Source organism: Bos grunniens, chromosome 22, assembly GCF_055505025.1.
Source record: "Bos grunniens cultivar Pamir isolate PY7600 chromosome 22, Bosgru_T2T1.0, whole genome shotgun sequence".
In the NCBI taxonomy this organism is placed as follows: Eukaryota; Metazoa; Chordata; class Mammalia; order Artiodactyla; family Bovidae; genus Bos; species Bos grunniens.
The window spans coordinates 15,815,260-15,832,425 of NC_141186.1; the positions used below are offsets into that span (position 1 = coordinate 15,815,260).

Genomic DNA, 17,166 nt, shown 5'->3' on the forward strand with positions numbered 1-17,166 from the left:
CAGATCAAAATGCCAACATCCACTGGATCATGGAAAAAGCAAGAGAGTTCCAGAAAAACATCTATTCTGCTTTATTGACTATGCCAAAGCCTTTGACTGTGTGGATCACAATAAACTGTGAAAATTCTGAAAGAGATGGGAATACCAGACCACCTGATCTGCCTCTTGAGAAATCTGTATGCAGGTCAGGAAGCAGCAGTTAGAACTGGACATGGAACAACAGACTGGTTCCAAGTAGGAAAAGGAGTTCGTCAAGGCTGTATATTGTCACCCTGTTTATTTAACTTATATGCAGAGTACATCATGAGAAACACTGGACTGGAAGAAATACAAACTGGAATCAAGATTGCCAGGAGAAATATCAATAACCTCAGATATGCAGATGACACCACCCTTATGGCAGAAAGTGAAGAGGAACTAAAAAGCCTCTTGATGAAAGTGAAAGAAGAGAGTGAAAAAGTTGGCTTAAAGCTCAACATTCAGAAAACGAAGATCATGGCATCCGGTCCCACCACTTCATGGGAAATAGATGGGGAAACAATGGAAACAGTGTCAGACTTTATTTTTATGGGCTCCAAAATCACTGCAGATGGTGACTGCAGCCATGAAATTAAAAGACGCTTACTCCTTGGAAGGAAAGTTACGACCAACCTAGATAGCATATTGAAAAGCAGAGACATTACTTTGCCAACAAAGGTTCGTCTAGTCAAGGCTATGGTTTTTCCTGTGGTCATGTATGGATGTGAGAGTTGGACGGTGAAGAAGGCTGAGCGCCGAAGAATTGATGCTTTTGAAGTGTGGTGTTGGAGAAGACTCTTGAGAGTCCCTTGGACTGCAAGGAGATCTAACCAGTCTATTCTGAAGGAGATCAGCCCTGGGATTTCTTTGGAAGGAATGATGCTAAAGCTGAAACTCCAGTACTTTGGCCACCTCATGCGAAGAGTTGACTCATTGGAAAAGAGTCTGATGCTGGGAGGGATTGGGGGCAGGAGGAGAAGGGGACGACAGAGGATGAGATGGCTGGATGGCATTACCGACTCGATGGACGTGAGTCTGAGTGAACTCCGGGAGTTGGTGATGGACAGGGTGGCCTGGCGTGCTGTGATTCATGGGGTTGCAAAGAGTCGGACATGACTGAGCGACTGTCTGATCTGATCGCTGATGTTCATATAACGGAATATCATTTGGCCATAAAAAGGAACTAAGTGTTGTTATATGATAACAAAGACAAATGCTAAATTAAAGAAGTCAGTTATAAAAGGCCAAATATTGTATGATAACATTTGTATGAAATATCCAGAACAGGCACATCTGTAGAGGCAGAAAATAAATTAGTGGTTGCCTAAGGCTGGTGGGAGAAAGAGATGCTAATGTTTCCTTCTGAACATGAAAATGCTCAGATGAAAATGTCCTGAAGTTAAACACCAGTGATATGCTTATAACACTGTAAATATACCTAAGAGCATTGAACCAGACACTTTGAAAGAGTGAACTTTATGGCATGTATATTATATATCAATAGATCTGTTAGAAAAAAAAGAAGACTGCATACCCTATGTTAAAGTATCCAGTGCTATGTCTGTCTATAAGACTAGTCCCTCATCCTCTCCACTTGGAGTGTCACGACTCCTGTTAGCAGCGTCCACACACATAACCTGACAAGGTCCTTCTCACTCATGTATCCTCCTGTGACTGACACACACATCTCCACAAGAGGACACAGAATTTAACAAGAGCAGTGGAGTTGAGCAGTGAGAATGGAGAAATCACCAAGTACAACAGAATCTGGGTGGGAGGCAGAGGTGTTTATAACGTTCTGCACCCAGGTAAGAGGGCATGATGGGGCAAGATTGAAATACAAGTAGTGTAAAGGAAACTGCTTGAACATTGAGGAGAACCACCGATGTACAGAGCAAAACCATCAAGGATATCACCTGGTGTCCTTTTGGGGTGGTTAGAAAAAGAAGCAACAGGAAATCAGACTTAAAAGAATAACAGGGCCTCCTCTGGTGGCCCAGTGGTTAAGACTCTGTGATTCCATTGCATGGGGCATGGGTTCATCCCTGACTGAGAAACTAAGATTCCATGTGGCACATGGCATGGTCAAAAAGTAAAAATTAAAAAAAACAAAACAACAACAACCAACTGCAGTAACTTGAACTCTGGGGGGATATATCATAAAGAATTTCAGGAAAAATGCAATCAGAAATTCTTTTGCAGAAAAAAAAAGAACTTCAATAAAAAGCAAGACTGTCATCAAATAATTTCTGGGTAAGGATTAGAGGGAGGGTTTAGGGAAAGTACACATGCAAGAATTAAAGTAGTGGATCATGATTTTCTAGGTTTTAGGTTTACTTGAGTATTTTTCATAGCCCTAAATAATTATCTTAAGCCAACTGTGTTCTGACTTTGTGTTAATTCAGCATCTTTTATTTCCTGTCTGATAAGTTGTGTGCATTAGGTTGTATATATTAACATTAATGTAAGAAATGAGTAATTTACTATCTCTGAAAGAAGTCAACAGCCTCCAAATTACTTGTGGAAGTTGTATTTACAATAACAAATACCTGTGTTAATTTCCTTTCACAAGAAACACAATAGCATTCTCCTTCAGGAGCATCTTCTGATAAAGTGAATAATAAGCGCTCATCATTTATTCCTTGTCTCTCTGATGTGAAAGCAAGTCTGTGTTCCTTTCAATTAATATTCTGCTTCTCATATAAAAGCTGTTTGGCAGTAAATGTGATATTTTTGAAGAACAGTAAAATTAGGTGAAATAATGGATGCGAAATTTGGACAAAGTTTAGGATAAAAAGACTATTCATAATGTTTTTCAAATGACTATATTCAGTTCTATCCAACTCAACCTACAGATACTAAATATCAACGATGTGTCCCAAACTGTCCTCAGTTTCACAGAAATCATTATCTTGCTGAGAAGAAAACTTATGCAGGATGATATAAAAAACAACACAAAACAAAAACAAGCTTATGCCGTAAAGACATGCTGTAAAGCTTTACAAAATTCCTCCTTTAGGACTTCCCTGATGGCTCAGTGGTAAAGAAATCACCTGCTAATGCAGAAGACATGGGTTTGATCCCTGATCCGGGAAGATCCCACATGCCGCAGGGCAACTAAGCCCATGAGCCACAACTACTGAGCCCACACCCCAGACCCTGGGAGCAGAAACGACCGAGCCTGCACACCCTAGAGCCTGTGCTCCACAAGAAAAGCCACCGCAACAAGCCCGCGCACTGCAACTAGAGAGCAGCCGCCGCTCTGCAACAAGAGAAGCCTGTGCAGCAACGAAGACCAGTACAGACAAAGATAAATAAATAAAATTATGAAAAAGAAATACATTCAGAAAAGGTCCTCCCTTTAGAACAGCCATTGTGTTCAGTTGTGCAGTGCATGTTCTATACCAGTCTTTGAGGGGCACCATTCACATGGTAGATATTGTAGATTTGTAATTTATTACATTTTTTTTGAAGAGGAAAGCAAAAAGTGTCTTGAGAAAGGATGGGGCTTTTCTTCTAAACTAGCACACAGATGCTACAAGAGCTAGAGGCAGCCTTAGCAAAGTCATTCAGTGCAGGCAAGATGATGGATTTCTTTATATATATATATACTGTGAAAGTGAAAGTCACTCAGTCAACTAGTCAACTCCATGGACTGTACAGTCCATGGAATTCTCCAGGCCACAATACTGGAGTGGGTAGCCTATTCCATCTCCAGTGGATCTTCCCGACCCAGGAACCGAACCAGGGTCTCCTACATTACAGGCAGATTCTTTACCAACTGAGCTATGAGGGAACCCTCTATACATATCTATATATATCTGAGAATTACCCCCATGAGAATTGGAGCAACTTGTTTGTGGATGATTACATTATTCAAATCATTATGAGTAAAGGTGGGAAATGTGCTCATTGTAAGCAAAATAGAGAGCAGACTGCTATCTGAAACATTCATTAACTCTTACGTTTCCCAACTTGAGGATGTTTAATGATACATTGATAAAGACTTTCTAGCATGCACTTTCAGTGTTATTTACTGAGTTTTGGTTTTGTTTTCAGAACAGTTTTAATCTATTAATAATAACTGCAAAGAAGCAAGATCATGCATAGATGACCAAAATACCACTGTAACATAATTTAAGTCATTTACATGTTAAAGAACATGTTCATTTAAAATAGTACTTTCTATCATAGCTTTGGGATTTTTATTTCAAATTCTGATTGTATGCTCTTTAAAGTGCAAACATCAGCTGAGGAATCAAACCTGTATTTTGAGTGCTAAGGACAATACAAAAAGAAGTATTTAATGTCTCTTTGTTTTCTTTCTCTCAAGAGAAAAAGAAGTCTTCCATTTGAATACAGGCTAAATTGTAGTGACAGTTAAAAAATTAAGAAAAGATTGGGAATTGCAGTTAAAAGAATGAAACGTATCATCTTGGGTTTGGAGGACTGAATTGTTAATTTGGCAATCTCTTTTTCTGTAAGTTGTTAAAATGGTTAAAAATGAATATGAGAGACCAAAATTCTATCTTGTGTTGGAATGCAACCAGGATTCTATATATTTTGTCTAGAGATAATTGCTCTCTTCTTTCATTTTCAACCAAAAAAGAGATAACGTTATGCTGACAAGACACTCATGAGGAGAAAAGAAAAAAAAACAGTGCGTATATTTATAGACGTCTTTATCATAGATATCAATCTTATCCTTTATCATCAAGCAAGTTTTTAGTGTTTAAATTTTTTTGAAAATTATTTATTTATTTTTTGACCGTGCTGGGTCTGTGGCTCAGCTGGGAAAGAATCTGCCTGCAATGCGGGAGACCTGGGTTCAATCCCTGGGTTGGGAAGATCCCCTGGAGAAGGGAAAGGCTACCCACTCCAGTATTCTGGCCTGGAGAATTCCATGGACTGTATAGTCCACAGGGTCGCAAAGAGTCAGACATGACTGAGCGACTTTCACTTCCCTTCCCTTCACACTGGGTCTTGGATGCTGTGTGTGGGCTTTCTCTAGCTGTGGTGAGCAGGGGCTACTCTCTAACTGTGGTGTGCGGGCTTCTCATTGCAGCGGCTTCTCTCGCTGTGGAGCACAGGCTCTAGAGCGCAAGCAGGCTTCAGTGGTTGCAGTTCACGGGCTTCGTTGCCCCATGGCATGTGGAATCTTCCCACACGGGGGATCGAACTATGTCTCCTTCACTGGTAGGCAGACTCTTACCCACTGGACCACCAGGGAAGTCCTTTAAATGAAATTCTATGGCCTAAATCTTGAGATCGTTCCTAATCTTCTAGTAGGTTGGGAGACTTATGGGTAAGAGCCTGAAATTTTGAGCAGATTCTGCTAGTATTTTTTACATAATATTTATATGACCAGATCAAGTTGATTTCCAAGTTTCCAATTAGGGTGAAAAATAATCCATCTGTTCCAATTCTCAGAAGTGAAACTGGGCAAAAGCAGTGGTTCACCATTCTTATAATTAAATGACCCAAGTGTATAACTGATTTACAAATGTAACTGACAGCTGAGGTCTCAGTTGTTCTAATTGACTAGTTACACCATTACTTGGATGGGCCGATTGGCAATAGCAACAGAGTACTCTGACTGGTGACAGTTGCTTTATGGCTCTGGAGTGTATCCTTGGCTGGTATCCCAGTGGTTATTGCTTCCCACTAAGAAGGCCAACAAAACTAGTCTTGTCAGGTTCAGAGATAAAGCCACCATTGCTAGCACCTTTCAATTGCCCTTTAATAGAGGCAGATCTGTTACCACCGCTGGAAACAGAACTCCAAAAGACTGCCTTAGCAGTGGAGGCTGGGAAGGGGGTGGGATAGCCTTTTATCTTCCTCATGGGATAGCCACCACTCTGCTAGGACATATATGACACAAGGAGACAGAGAAAAGTCCTTTTTATTCTGGACGGAGGAGCCTGGCGGACTACAGTCCATGGGGTCACAGGGAGAAAGATATGACTGAGTGACTGACACTTTTACCATCTCTCTGTATACTTGTTGGTAAGCGGTGGAACTTCTCTATTCCTTGATTTCCCTTTTGTATGATGGAAATTATATGAGCTGTGACGAGTGATGGAGGGGACTTCCCTGGTGGTCTAGTGGTTAAGAATCCATCTTTCAATGCAGGGGACATGGGTTTGATCCCTGGTTGGGGAACCAAGATCCCACATGTCTCGGAGGAACTAAGCCTATGCGCTGTAACTGCTGAGCCTGCAGGCTGCGACTAGAGAATCCATGAACTGCAAGACCCCTCATGACTCAGTGAAGAGCCCGCATGCCACAACTAAGACCCAATGCAGCCAAATAAACAAATAAATTTACCAAAATGAAAGAATGATGGAAAGATTAATTAGCTTAACCAGGCAGCATTTTTAATTCCTTGCAAGTGTTACTTAAAACTGGCTCTAACTCAGTCAACTAAAAGGGTTTATTTGGTCCGCATAGTACACAGACTACAATAGAGTTCTAAGTATTTTTGGGATTTATAAATGAAGTAGAAGACAAATTTCTATTCTCAAGGAATTGTCATAGTTCAGGTGAGATAGGACCAACCCCAGTGAACAATGGTAAGCAAACTAATGAAAATACAACTAACTGCAGCCACTAGCTAGGACTCTGATGTTCCTCCAACGGCTCCATGACCAGATTCAGAGGTGATGAACAGGAAGGTCTGCTAGACTCAAGGAAGGAAAACTAGGTTTATAAAATGGATTCACTCTTGAGAGTTTAATTATTTTGGGAAACCCTTTAGCATAATCTCATGCTGCTGTGTAATTTTGTCTGAAAGGCTTGATTACAGTGAACAAACAAATTTTGATTACACTGAGAAAACAAATTTTGATCACAAAAAAATGCCAGATTCAATCTCATATAGACATGTGTCATCACTAAAATGATCCATTTTATTTACATACAACCTCCTCTCAAGAAAATAAAGCATAAATGTACATAAATGATAGTTTAAATGTACAGTTTGGGGAGACTGACTCATTAATAATGCTATTAACAAATACTAACGTAGCAGACAGGGACTTCCCTGGATGTCCAGTGGCTAATACTCCCAATGCAGGGGGCCCAGGTTTGATCCCTGGTCAGGGAACTAGATTTCACATGCTGCAACTGAGTTTGCATGCTGTAACTAAAAAAAAACAAAAACAAAAAAACCCATATGATGCAACTAAGACCCAGCACAGCCAAATAAATAACTAATAAAGTAGCAAATGGCAATATATGCATTGCATGTGGTACTGAACTTGGAAGATTAATAACAGCCCATTTTCCTCATCTGCAGCTGAAGAAATTATATTAAATTAGAGACGACACAAAAAAACAGCAGAAAGTAGCTAAGCAACACTTTCAAACTTCAAAGGAGAAAAGCCCCAAATTTAGCTTTTAAACGTATTATTCATCAGCACAGCTAAAAAAAAAGTCTTCCCAAACTGATTTGCAGCATCTTTTAAAATAAAAGCCCAGAGCAGGTTGTAACTTGGTGAAATTCTTATTCAACGTGTTGTGAAGCTGCAAGCCACCTCTACTGCTGTGTGCCTTTCTGGATTATCCACTCCATTAATCTCTATCAGAGTGTCCCATTTTCTCCTAGAAAATTTGCTTAATAATCTGGAATGTGCTTATGTAGTTGTGTTCACTTTGGGATCATCATTGCAATCTGCTGTGTAATTCAACTTAAAAGAAAACAAGCCTTATTTGAGACACTTTCATAAATCATTACCATCCTTGATTTATCTAATAACCAGGTCTCTGTCTTTTCAAGGCTTAAATGTGCTAAGCTATGCCTGTGTACCTTTACAGAAAATTGTTAATACCCTTGTCATCCACTGCTTTGAAAATTTCTAGTTGACTTGTGCTCTTTCTCTCTTCCATGTGAAACCTTAATTTTCTGGCTTGCCATCTGCTTTGTAATTCTCCTCCACTAAGATAGTGTAGACAGTGAGAAGCTCTTAAAAAAAAAAAAAAGAGCCCTGATATGAAGTGATTGCCAATTTCTGGGGTGTAAATACTCTCAATTTCAAAGTCTCACAAGGTTTAACATCCATCTCACAAAATTCTTGAATATTTTAATAGTAGACACTCATGAACCAACAAGAATCAGCTCCAGCAACAACAGTGAGCAGTAAGATCATTGCTAGTTTTGCACTGACTCGAACAGCATTTTCATGAACTTCGAGCTCACTCACATCACCACAAAGTTCCTCCAGCTGTGGGCATACACAATCATAACATGTTTCAGTGTGGAATCAATGATGGGTGAAAATTGCTCCCTCTGTGCATCCCTGCAGAGTGAAAGCTAAATAAGCCAATTTCCTGAATTACTTAGAACCAAGTATTTATTGCATCACAAACAGATATTTCCCACTTGTCAGAAAATGTAATAGAGCCAAGACACCAATTGCTGTTTGTTTTCTGCCACAAGTGCAGACTAAACAGAATGGATATTCAATAAACTGTGTTAAACTGAAGGATGCATTTTCAAAATGGTAAGGGCGGTAAATGAACAGGCAACATAAATGTCAGAGGGAATTATGGGTATGAACACCTTCTTTCTGCTACTATATAAACCAGCCCCTGTTACAAATGTTCAGTGGCATAATGACTACATAGATGAGTTTTGCTCTTGGAAGTTCAAACACAGAAAGGCAACTGACATTTTCAATGTCAACAATTTGGAGGGCAACATTTTTCCTGATTTATGAGAATGCCTATTATTTCAGCATGAATTGACCAGAAAAAAACCCAGCCAGAATAAAAGGTAAAAGATGTGAAACAGGGTGAGAAAAATCCTTTTAAAAAACACTGATTCTACTGAAAAGGAAAATCTAGGACTCCTCTATTGTAATTAAATGAAGAGGAAGGTGGAGAAAAGGGATACGATGAAAATTCTCTCCCCGAATCATTCTGACTTCAAATCTTCTGGGGCCAAGAGACATGACTATAAACTGAGTGCTAGCCCCTCTGGCTTCTTCTTTCCTCTGTTTCCTGCTCCAGCTGCAATGGCATTTGAGATTGAAATTAGACCATCACCTCTATCACTTCCTTCTCTATCCAACTTTGGGTTTCCTAAGAAGTCATGCAATTATCAGACCTTAGAAGAGGAGCTGGTACAAGCATGGGATTATTTCAACGGTTGCACCTATCTGACTCTGGATCACATGTTTTTGGGGAGAACTGGCCTTGCTGTATGTCTGGATATTCATCCACACATCTGTCTTTCTGGTGTTGGAGACCACTACAAGCCATGGTGACAGAGGAGTGGACAGCGCTGTACAACTCTCACTGTGTCTCGCTTGTGATCTTTCTCTTTATGTGTGCCTGGGCTACTCTTACTCCTCACACCTATCCTTTCCCTACTGCTCAGCTCACTTCCTCTTTGGCACCGGTGTGTTGTGAGAATAGACTTTCTGATTCCAATTTTCCTGTTGTGATGGATTCCTGTAACAGTGGTGTGAACACCATCAAGTTATAAACTTTTTGCCATTCTCAGGACCTAAGCCAAATGCCGTGCTTATCAGTAAATCAGAATGAAAACGAGTGTCACAGTTTGGAATCTGCAGGAAGCAGTCTCTGAGACAGAGTTTAATGTTCAGGGTGTGCCCTCAAGATCACACTGGTGGGAAGGGAGGGAGAAAGTGGGATCGGGTGGAGGGAGAAGTTTGAGCTGTGACACAAGCTCGATAGCCGCAGCCACAGGGAGTTCTGGAGCAGAAATGACTTAGCAGAATTGTTCCACTTTGGGTGCAAATGGTTGGTCCTTTAATATCTCTACCTCCAGTCTTCATTAGCTGTGAGTCTTCCTGAGAAGGACATGCCTTTGATGAGGCGGCCCGCTGTAGCTGATGCGCTCCCTGAAAGGACAGTAAGCTGGGAGCTATTCCACTGAAACTCTCACCGCAGCTGGGGTAGTAAGTCCCTCCGCAAAGAGGGGTTTGAGCACCACATCTCCATGGGCACCGCTACAAATCTCTTAACCCTGAAAAATACCTATCACCATTTACACAGCAGATAGTCTTTATAAAGAGCATGACAGGCTACCTAGTATAAGTAGGTAGTATTAGCAAGTAGGTCACTTATATGTGGAATCTAAAGTGAACCTATTTACAAATCAGAAACACACTCCCAAAGAAAACAAATTTATGGTTACTAACGGGAAGGGGTGCATAAGGGACAAATTAGGAGCTGGGAGCAACAAAAAGAAACTACTATATATAAAAAATAGATAACCAACAAGGTCTAGCTGTAGAGCACAGGGAACTATATTCAATATCCTGTAATAAACGATATGGAAAAGAATATGAAAAAGAATATATATTCTGTTCCCCAGAAACTAACACAACATTGTAACTATACTTCAATTTAAAAAAGAAAAAAATAGTTAAAGGAAAAAAAGAGACTACCAAGTAATACATTAAAAATCATTGGTTAAAAAAAACAAAAAACCATTGGTGATTTCAACAAGTGGTGCTGGGACAACTGGATATCCATAGGAAACAAACGCAAAAACCGTTACCCAAATGTCTCACTTTATACAAATATTAACTCAAAATGGATCATGGACTTAAATGAAACATGACGAAACCATATGACTTTTAGAAAAACACAAAGGAGAAAATTTTAACGATCATAGATTAGGCAAATAATACTTAAACAACACCAAAAGAATAAGCCATAAAACAAATCAATACATTGGATTTCATTAAATTAAAAAAATGTTTTCTCTGCAAAAGCCCATGTGAAAAGGATAAGAAGGCAAGCTGCCTGTAGGAGAAAATTTTTGCAAACCACGTATCTGACAAAGGATTAACAGCTAGAGAATATTAAAAATTCTCAAAAGTCAAGTTAAAATGGGCAAAAGATACAAATGAATAGACATTTCATTGAAAAGAATATACATATGTGTATAAATAAGCATGTGAAAAGATGCTCAAAATCACTAGTTATCAGGGAAATGCAAATGAAAACCACAACGGGACATCATTACTGGTCTACTGGATAGCTAAAACCAAAAAAAAACAGAACACCAAATATTGGTGAGGATGTGGAGAAAGTAAATCAATTACATTTTGTTGTTGGGAAAAGAAAATGGTACATCTAATCTGGAAAACAGTTAGCAGTTTCTTTTAAAAAAAAAGAAATATGCAACTATCATGTGACCAGCAATTACACTCCTGGGCATTTATTCCAGAAAAATGAAAACTTAGGTTTCTGCAAACATCTGCACACAAATGTCTATGGCAGCTTTATTTGTATAAGAATATCAAAAAAAGAAAAAGAGAGAGAGAGAGAAAACAACCCAGATGTCTTTCAACACATGGCTGATTAAACTGTGGTGCATCCAACCATGGAAAACTACTCAGCTATAAAAGGAGTGAACTATTATGTTCATTCAATGACAATTAAGAATTATCATAAGAATTATCCAGGGAGTTATTCTGAGAGAAAAAAAAGTCAACCTCAAAAGGTTGCACATGGTATGATTCCATTTATATAGTTGAGGGTGGGTGGGTCTGGCCTTTCTCATGTGCACATGTGTGTGTTTGTGTGTGTGTAGTCACTTCAGTCGTGTCCAACTCTTTGCAACCCTATGGACTGTATAGCCCGCCAGGCTCCTCTGTCCATGGGATTCTTCAGGCAAGAATACTGGAGTGGGTTGCCATGCCCTCCAACAGGGGATCTTTCTGACTCAGGGATCAAACCCGTGTCTCTTACGTCTCCTGCATTGGCAGGCATATTCTTTGTTGTTGTTCAGTCGCTAAGTCAGAAAATAAAAATCTGTCTTTGCGACCCCAAGGACTGCAATACACCAGGCTTCCCTGTCCTTCACTATCTCCCAGAGTTTGCTCAAACTCATGTCCATTGAGTTGATGATGCTATCCAACCATCTCATCCTCTGTTGCCCACTTCTCCTGCCCTCAATCTTTCCCAGAATCAGGGTCTTTTCCAGTGAGTTGGCTCTTCGCATCAGATAGCCAAAGTACTGGAGCTTCAGCATCAGTCCTTCCAATGAATATTCAGGATTGATCTGCATTAGGATCAGCTGGTCTGATCTCCTTGCAGTCCAAGGGACTTTCGAAAGTCTTCTCCAGCACCACAATTCAAAAGCATCAATTTTTCAGGGCTCAGCCTTCTTTATGGTCCAATGCTCACATCTGTACACGACTACTGGAAAAACCATAACTTTGACTATATGGACTTTTGCTGACAGTGTGATATTTCTGCTTTTAAATATGCTGTCTAGGTTTGTCATAGCCTTTCCTTCCAAGGAGCAAATGTCTTTTAATTTCATGGCTGCAGTTACCATCCACAGTGATTTTGGAACCCAAGAAAATAAAAATCTGTCATTACTTCCACTTTTCCTCCATCTTTTTGCCATGAAGTGATGGGACCGGATGCCATAAGCTTAGTTTTTTGAATGTTGAGTTTTAAGCCAGCTTTTTTCACTTTCTCCTTTCACTCTCACCAAGAGGCTTTTTAGTTTCTTTTTGCTTTCTGCTTTAGAATGGGATCATCTGCATATCTGGAGTTGGTGATATTTCTCCTGGCAATCTTGATTCCAGCTTGTGACTCATTTGAAATGCCTGGCATTTCACATGATGTATTTTGCATATAAGTTAAATAAACAGGGTGACATTATACAGCCTTGACATACTCCCTTCCCAATTTTGAACCAGTCAGTTGTTCCATGTCTGGTTCTACCTGTTGCTTCTTGACCTGCACACAGGTTTCTCGGGAGACAGGTAAGGTGGTCTGGTATTCCCATCTCTTTGTAGTGATCCACAGTCAAGGGCTTTAGCGTAGTCAGTGAAGCAGATGTTTTCCTGGAATTCCCTTGTTTTCTTTATGATCCAATGAACGTTGTCAATTTCACCTCCGGTTCCTCTGACTTTTCTAAACCCAGCTTGTACTGCTCAGTTCATGTACTGCTAAAGCCTATTTGAAGGATATTGAGCATAACCTTGCCAGTATGCAAAATGAGTGTAATTGTGCAGCAGTTTGAACCTTCTTTAGCACTGCCTTTCTTAAAGACTGGAATGAAAACTGATCTTTTCCCAATCCTGTAGCCACTGCTGAGTTTTATAAATTTGCTGACATACTGAGCACAGTACTTTAACAGCATCATCATCTTTTAGGATTTGAAATGGCTCAGCTGGAATTCTATAACCTCCACTAGCTTTGTCTGTAGTAATGCTTCCTAAGGCCCACTTGACACCACACTCCAGGATGTCAGGCTCCAGGTTAGTGACCACACCATTGTGGTTAATCCAGGTTATTAAGACTTTTTTATATAGTTCTTCTGTGTATTCCTGACCTTTTCTTAATCTCTTCTGCTTCTGTTAGGTCCCTCCCATTTCTGTCCTTTATTGTGCCCATCCTTTTAGGAAATGTTCCCTCAATAGCTTCCATTTTCTTGAAGGGATTTCTAGTCTTTCCCATTCTATTGTTTTCCTCTATTTTCCTTTGCATTGTTCACTTAAGAAAGCCTTCTCATCCTTCCTTGCTATTTTTTGGAACTCTGCATTCAGTTAGGTATATCTTTCCCTTTCTACCTTGCCTTTCACTTCTCTTCTTTTCTCAGCTACTTGTACAGCCTCCTCAGATAACCACTTTGCTGTCTTCCTTTTTTTTTTCCCCCTTTGGGATGGTTTTGGTCACCACCTCCTGTGCAACATTACAAACCTCTATTTATAGTTCTTCAGGTACTCTATCTACCAGATCTGAAAGTGTGGAAGTGAAAGTTGCTCAGTCATGTCCAACTCTTTGTGACCCCCAGGAGCCTGTGTGGCTCCTCCTCCTGTCCATGGAATTCTCCAGGCCAGAATACTTGGGTGGGTAACCATTCCCTTCTCCAGGGGATCTTCCCAACTCAGGGATTGAACCCAGGTCTCCCGCATTGCAGACAGATTCTTTACCATCTGAACCACCAGGGAAGCCCCAGATACTGGAGTGGGTAGCCTATCCCTTCTCTAGCAGATCTTCCCAACCCAGGAATCAAACTGGGGTCTCCTGCATTGCAGGCAGATTCTTTACCAGCTCAGCTACCAGGGAAGCCCCTGAGCTACCAGGGAAGCCAGATCTAATCCCTTAAATCTATCCATCATTTTCACTGTATAATCATAGGGATTTTATTTAGGTCATCTCTGAATGGCCAAGTACTTTTCCCTACTTTCAATATGAGTCAGAATTTTGCAATAAGGAGCTCATGATCTGAACTACCGTCAGCTCCAGGTCTTGTTTTTGCTGACTCTATAGAGCTTATCCATCTTCAGTAGCAAAGAACATAATCAACATGATTTTGGTATTGACCATCTGGTGAGGTCCATGTGTACAGTTGTCTCTAGTGTTATTGGAAGAGTGTGTTTGCTATGACCAGTATGTTCTCTTGACAAATCTCTGGTAACCTCTGCACACTTTATTTTGTATCTAAGGCCAAACTTGCCTGTTACTCCAGGTATCTCCTGACTTCCTACTTTTGCATTCCAATCTGCTAAGATGAAAAGGACATCTTTTTTTTGGTGTCAGTTCTAGAAGGTCTTGTAAGTTGTCATAGAACTGGTCAACTTCAGCTTCTTCAGCATTAGTGGCACAGACTTGGATTACTGTGATGTTGAATGATTTGCCTTGGAAGCAAACCAAGGTCATTCTGTTGTTTTTGAGATTGCACCTAAGTATTGCATTTCAGATTCTTGTTGACTGTGAGGGCTACTCCATTTCTTCTAAGGGATTTTTGCCCACAGCAGTGGACGTAATGGTCATCTGAATTAAATTTGCATATCCCCATCCATTTTAGTTCACTGATTCCTAAAATGTCGATGTTCACTCTTGCCATCTCCAGCTTAACCACATCCAATTTACCTCAATTCATGGACCTAACATTCCAGGTTCCTATGCCATATTTTTCCTACAGCATCAGACTTTACTTTCACCACCACACATATCCACAACTGAGCATCATTTCCGCTTTGGCCCAGACTCCTCATTCTTTCTGGAGCTATTAGTAATTGCCCATTGCTATTCCCCAGTAGCATACTGGAAACTTCTGACCTGAGTGGGGGCGGCGCTCATGTTCTGGTGTCGTATCTTTTTGCCTTTCCATACTGTTCATGGGGTTCTCATGGCAAGAAAACTGGAATGGTTTGCCATTCCCTCCTCCAGTGGACCACGTTTCATCAGAACTCTTCACTGTGACTTGTCCATCTTCGGTGGCCCTGTGTGGCATGGCTTATAGCCTCATTGAGTTACGGAAGCTCTTTCACCACGACAAGGCTATGATCCATGAAGTGCTCTCCCAACATAATATCTGCTTAGTCAAAGTAACTGGTGAGAAGGTCACCAGAAAGAAGTGGATTTGGAAATAGGGCAACAGGTTGGCCTGGAACACTGTGGGATGAGCTGTTAGATCACCATCAAAGTACAGGGAGGTAATGATGGAGAAGTTCTGGCCCAAGCAGTGACTGAGGTTGGTATAGGAAGGACTGCCCAGCTATAAATTGCATCAACAGATTTTGTGCCTCCCAAGAAGACACAGTCCGGGAACTCCGGGGTGGTGTGGAATTAAAAATGGAGCAGCAGGATTCCTCCACTACAAGCAGCACCCAGAGGCCGGGTAGATGGCTAATTCCAGCTTGGATGTGTTGCCATGGTCACAGACTGCTCCACCACCAGCAGGAGAAAGGTGATGCTACCCCCAGAGTGGGGGAAGATCACAAAATCCCACAGCTCTGTATCAGTTGTATAACTGATACACTGCTGTATCAGTTGCTGAATAGATTTAAGTATTGGATCAATGGTGATTTAATTTTTTTTTTACTGTGCAGCAGCCATAGGCATCTATGAGAGCAGGCTTCAAGTCCATAAAGTCTTGTGGGTGCGTACTTGCCAGTTCAACTTTCTGAAGGTGCTGTAGGACTTGCTTTCATATTCTTAGGTTTGATACTGGACTCAGTACCACAGGACTGGGACTGTACTTCATGCAATAGAGTCCTCAATAACCAGTCTGGCCCTTACAGAAAGAGATGCCCTCAGTATAGATATGGTCTGATAGATGGAGATGTTAGAGAGTCAATTTCTGCAAACACACTGCAAGTCTCTAGCAATACGCTGAATTCCTGGGACAAGGCTTTTATATGTTCTTCTCTTCCCTAATGTAGTTATCAATTGGATCAGATATAATAAAAATACTTATCAGTTATTGATATGCCCCAAAAGATAGTAAGTTGCCATTTCCCCCCTCAATTACAGAGGACACCATCCCTATCCTCAAGGAGCTTCCAGTGTAGTTGGAAGAATATTCAATAATGTCCATTAAAAAGTCACAACAATTAGACAAGGCTGAGAATCTGAATACCAGATGAGTGCCAGAAACTCTCTGGGCTGGGCGGCTTAGAGGAGAGAGAAAGAGGCTACAGAGAGAGAGTAGAATCAGGGAAGGAGAGCGAGGAACTGCATCTAAAATAAAGGGTAATATATTACAGTGTGTGTGCAATGCATGCTAAGTTGCTTCAGTCAGGTCCAGCTCTTTGTCACCCTATGGACTGTAGCCCGCCAGGCTCCCCTGTCCATGGGATTCTCCACGCAAGAATAGTGGGGTGGGTTGGCATCTCCTCCACCAGAGGATCCTCCTGACACAGGGATCAAACCTGTGTATCCTGGGTCTCCTGCATTGGCAGGTAGGTTCTTTACCACTACGGCCACCTGGGAAGCCCAAAATATTAGAGTAGGTTCCATGAAGCGGGAGCTTTATTTCAATCCATTGTTTCTTAGTGCCTAGAAGAGAGTGGTGGGATGGCATCATGGACTCAATGGACATGAGTCTGAGCAAACTCCCAGAGATGGGTAAGGACAGGGAAGCCTGGAGTGCTGCAGTCCATGGGGTCGCAAAGGCTGAGACACCACTGAGTGACTGAACAAAACAACAAAGAACAGGGTGGGCACATAGTGGGCAAATGGTAAATAGGAAAGAATGAGCGGTAGGCAGTGATAGCAATACAAACGCAGGCAGTATCTGATGGCTAAAAGACTTGAAAGCAGGTCAAGAAATTTTGATTTTTACATTCGTGATGTCCCCTCAAGAACTCTTAAGTATCTAAACGCTGACTCTTCTCACCCCTCCCTTGTGTACAGAGAGCGGGG

The 17,166-nt window shown here is 41.0% G+C and overlaps 1 protein-coding gene across 7 annotated transcripts in view; it reads right to left on the bottom strand.

The window, feature by feature from the left end:
• The window catches only part of ANO10 (anoctamin 10), a 268,016-nt gene that overhangs the window by 250,195 nt on the left and 655 nt on the right, over positions 1–17,166 (bottom strand). The window lies entirely within an intron of this gene.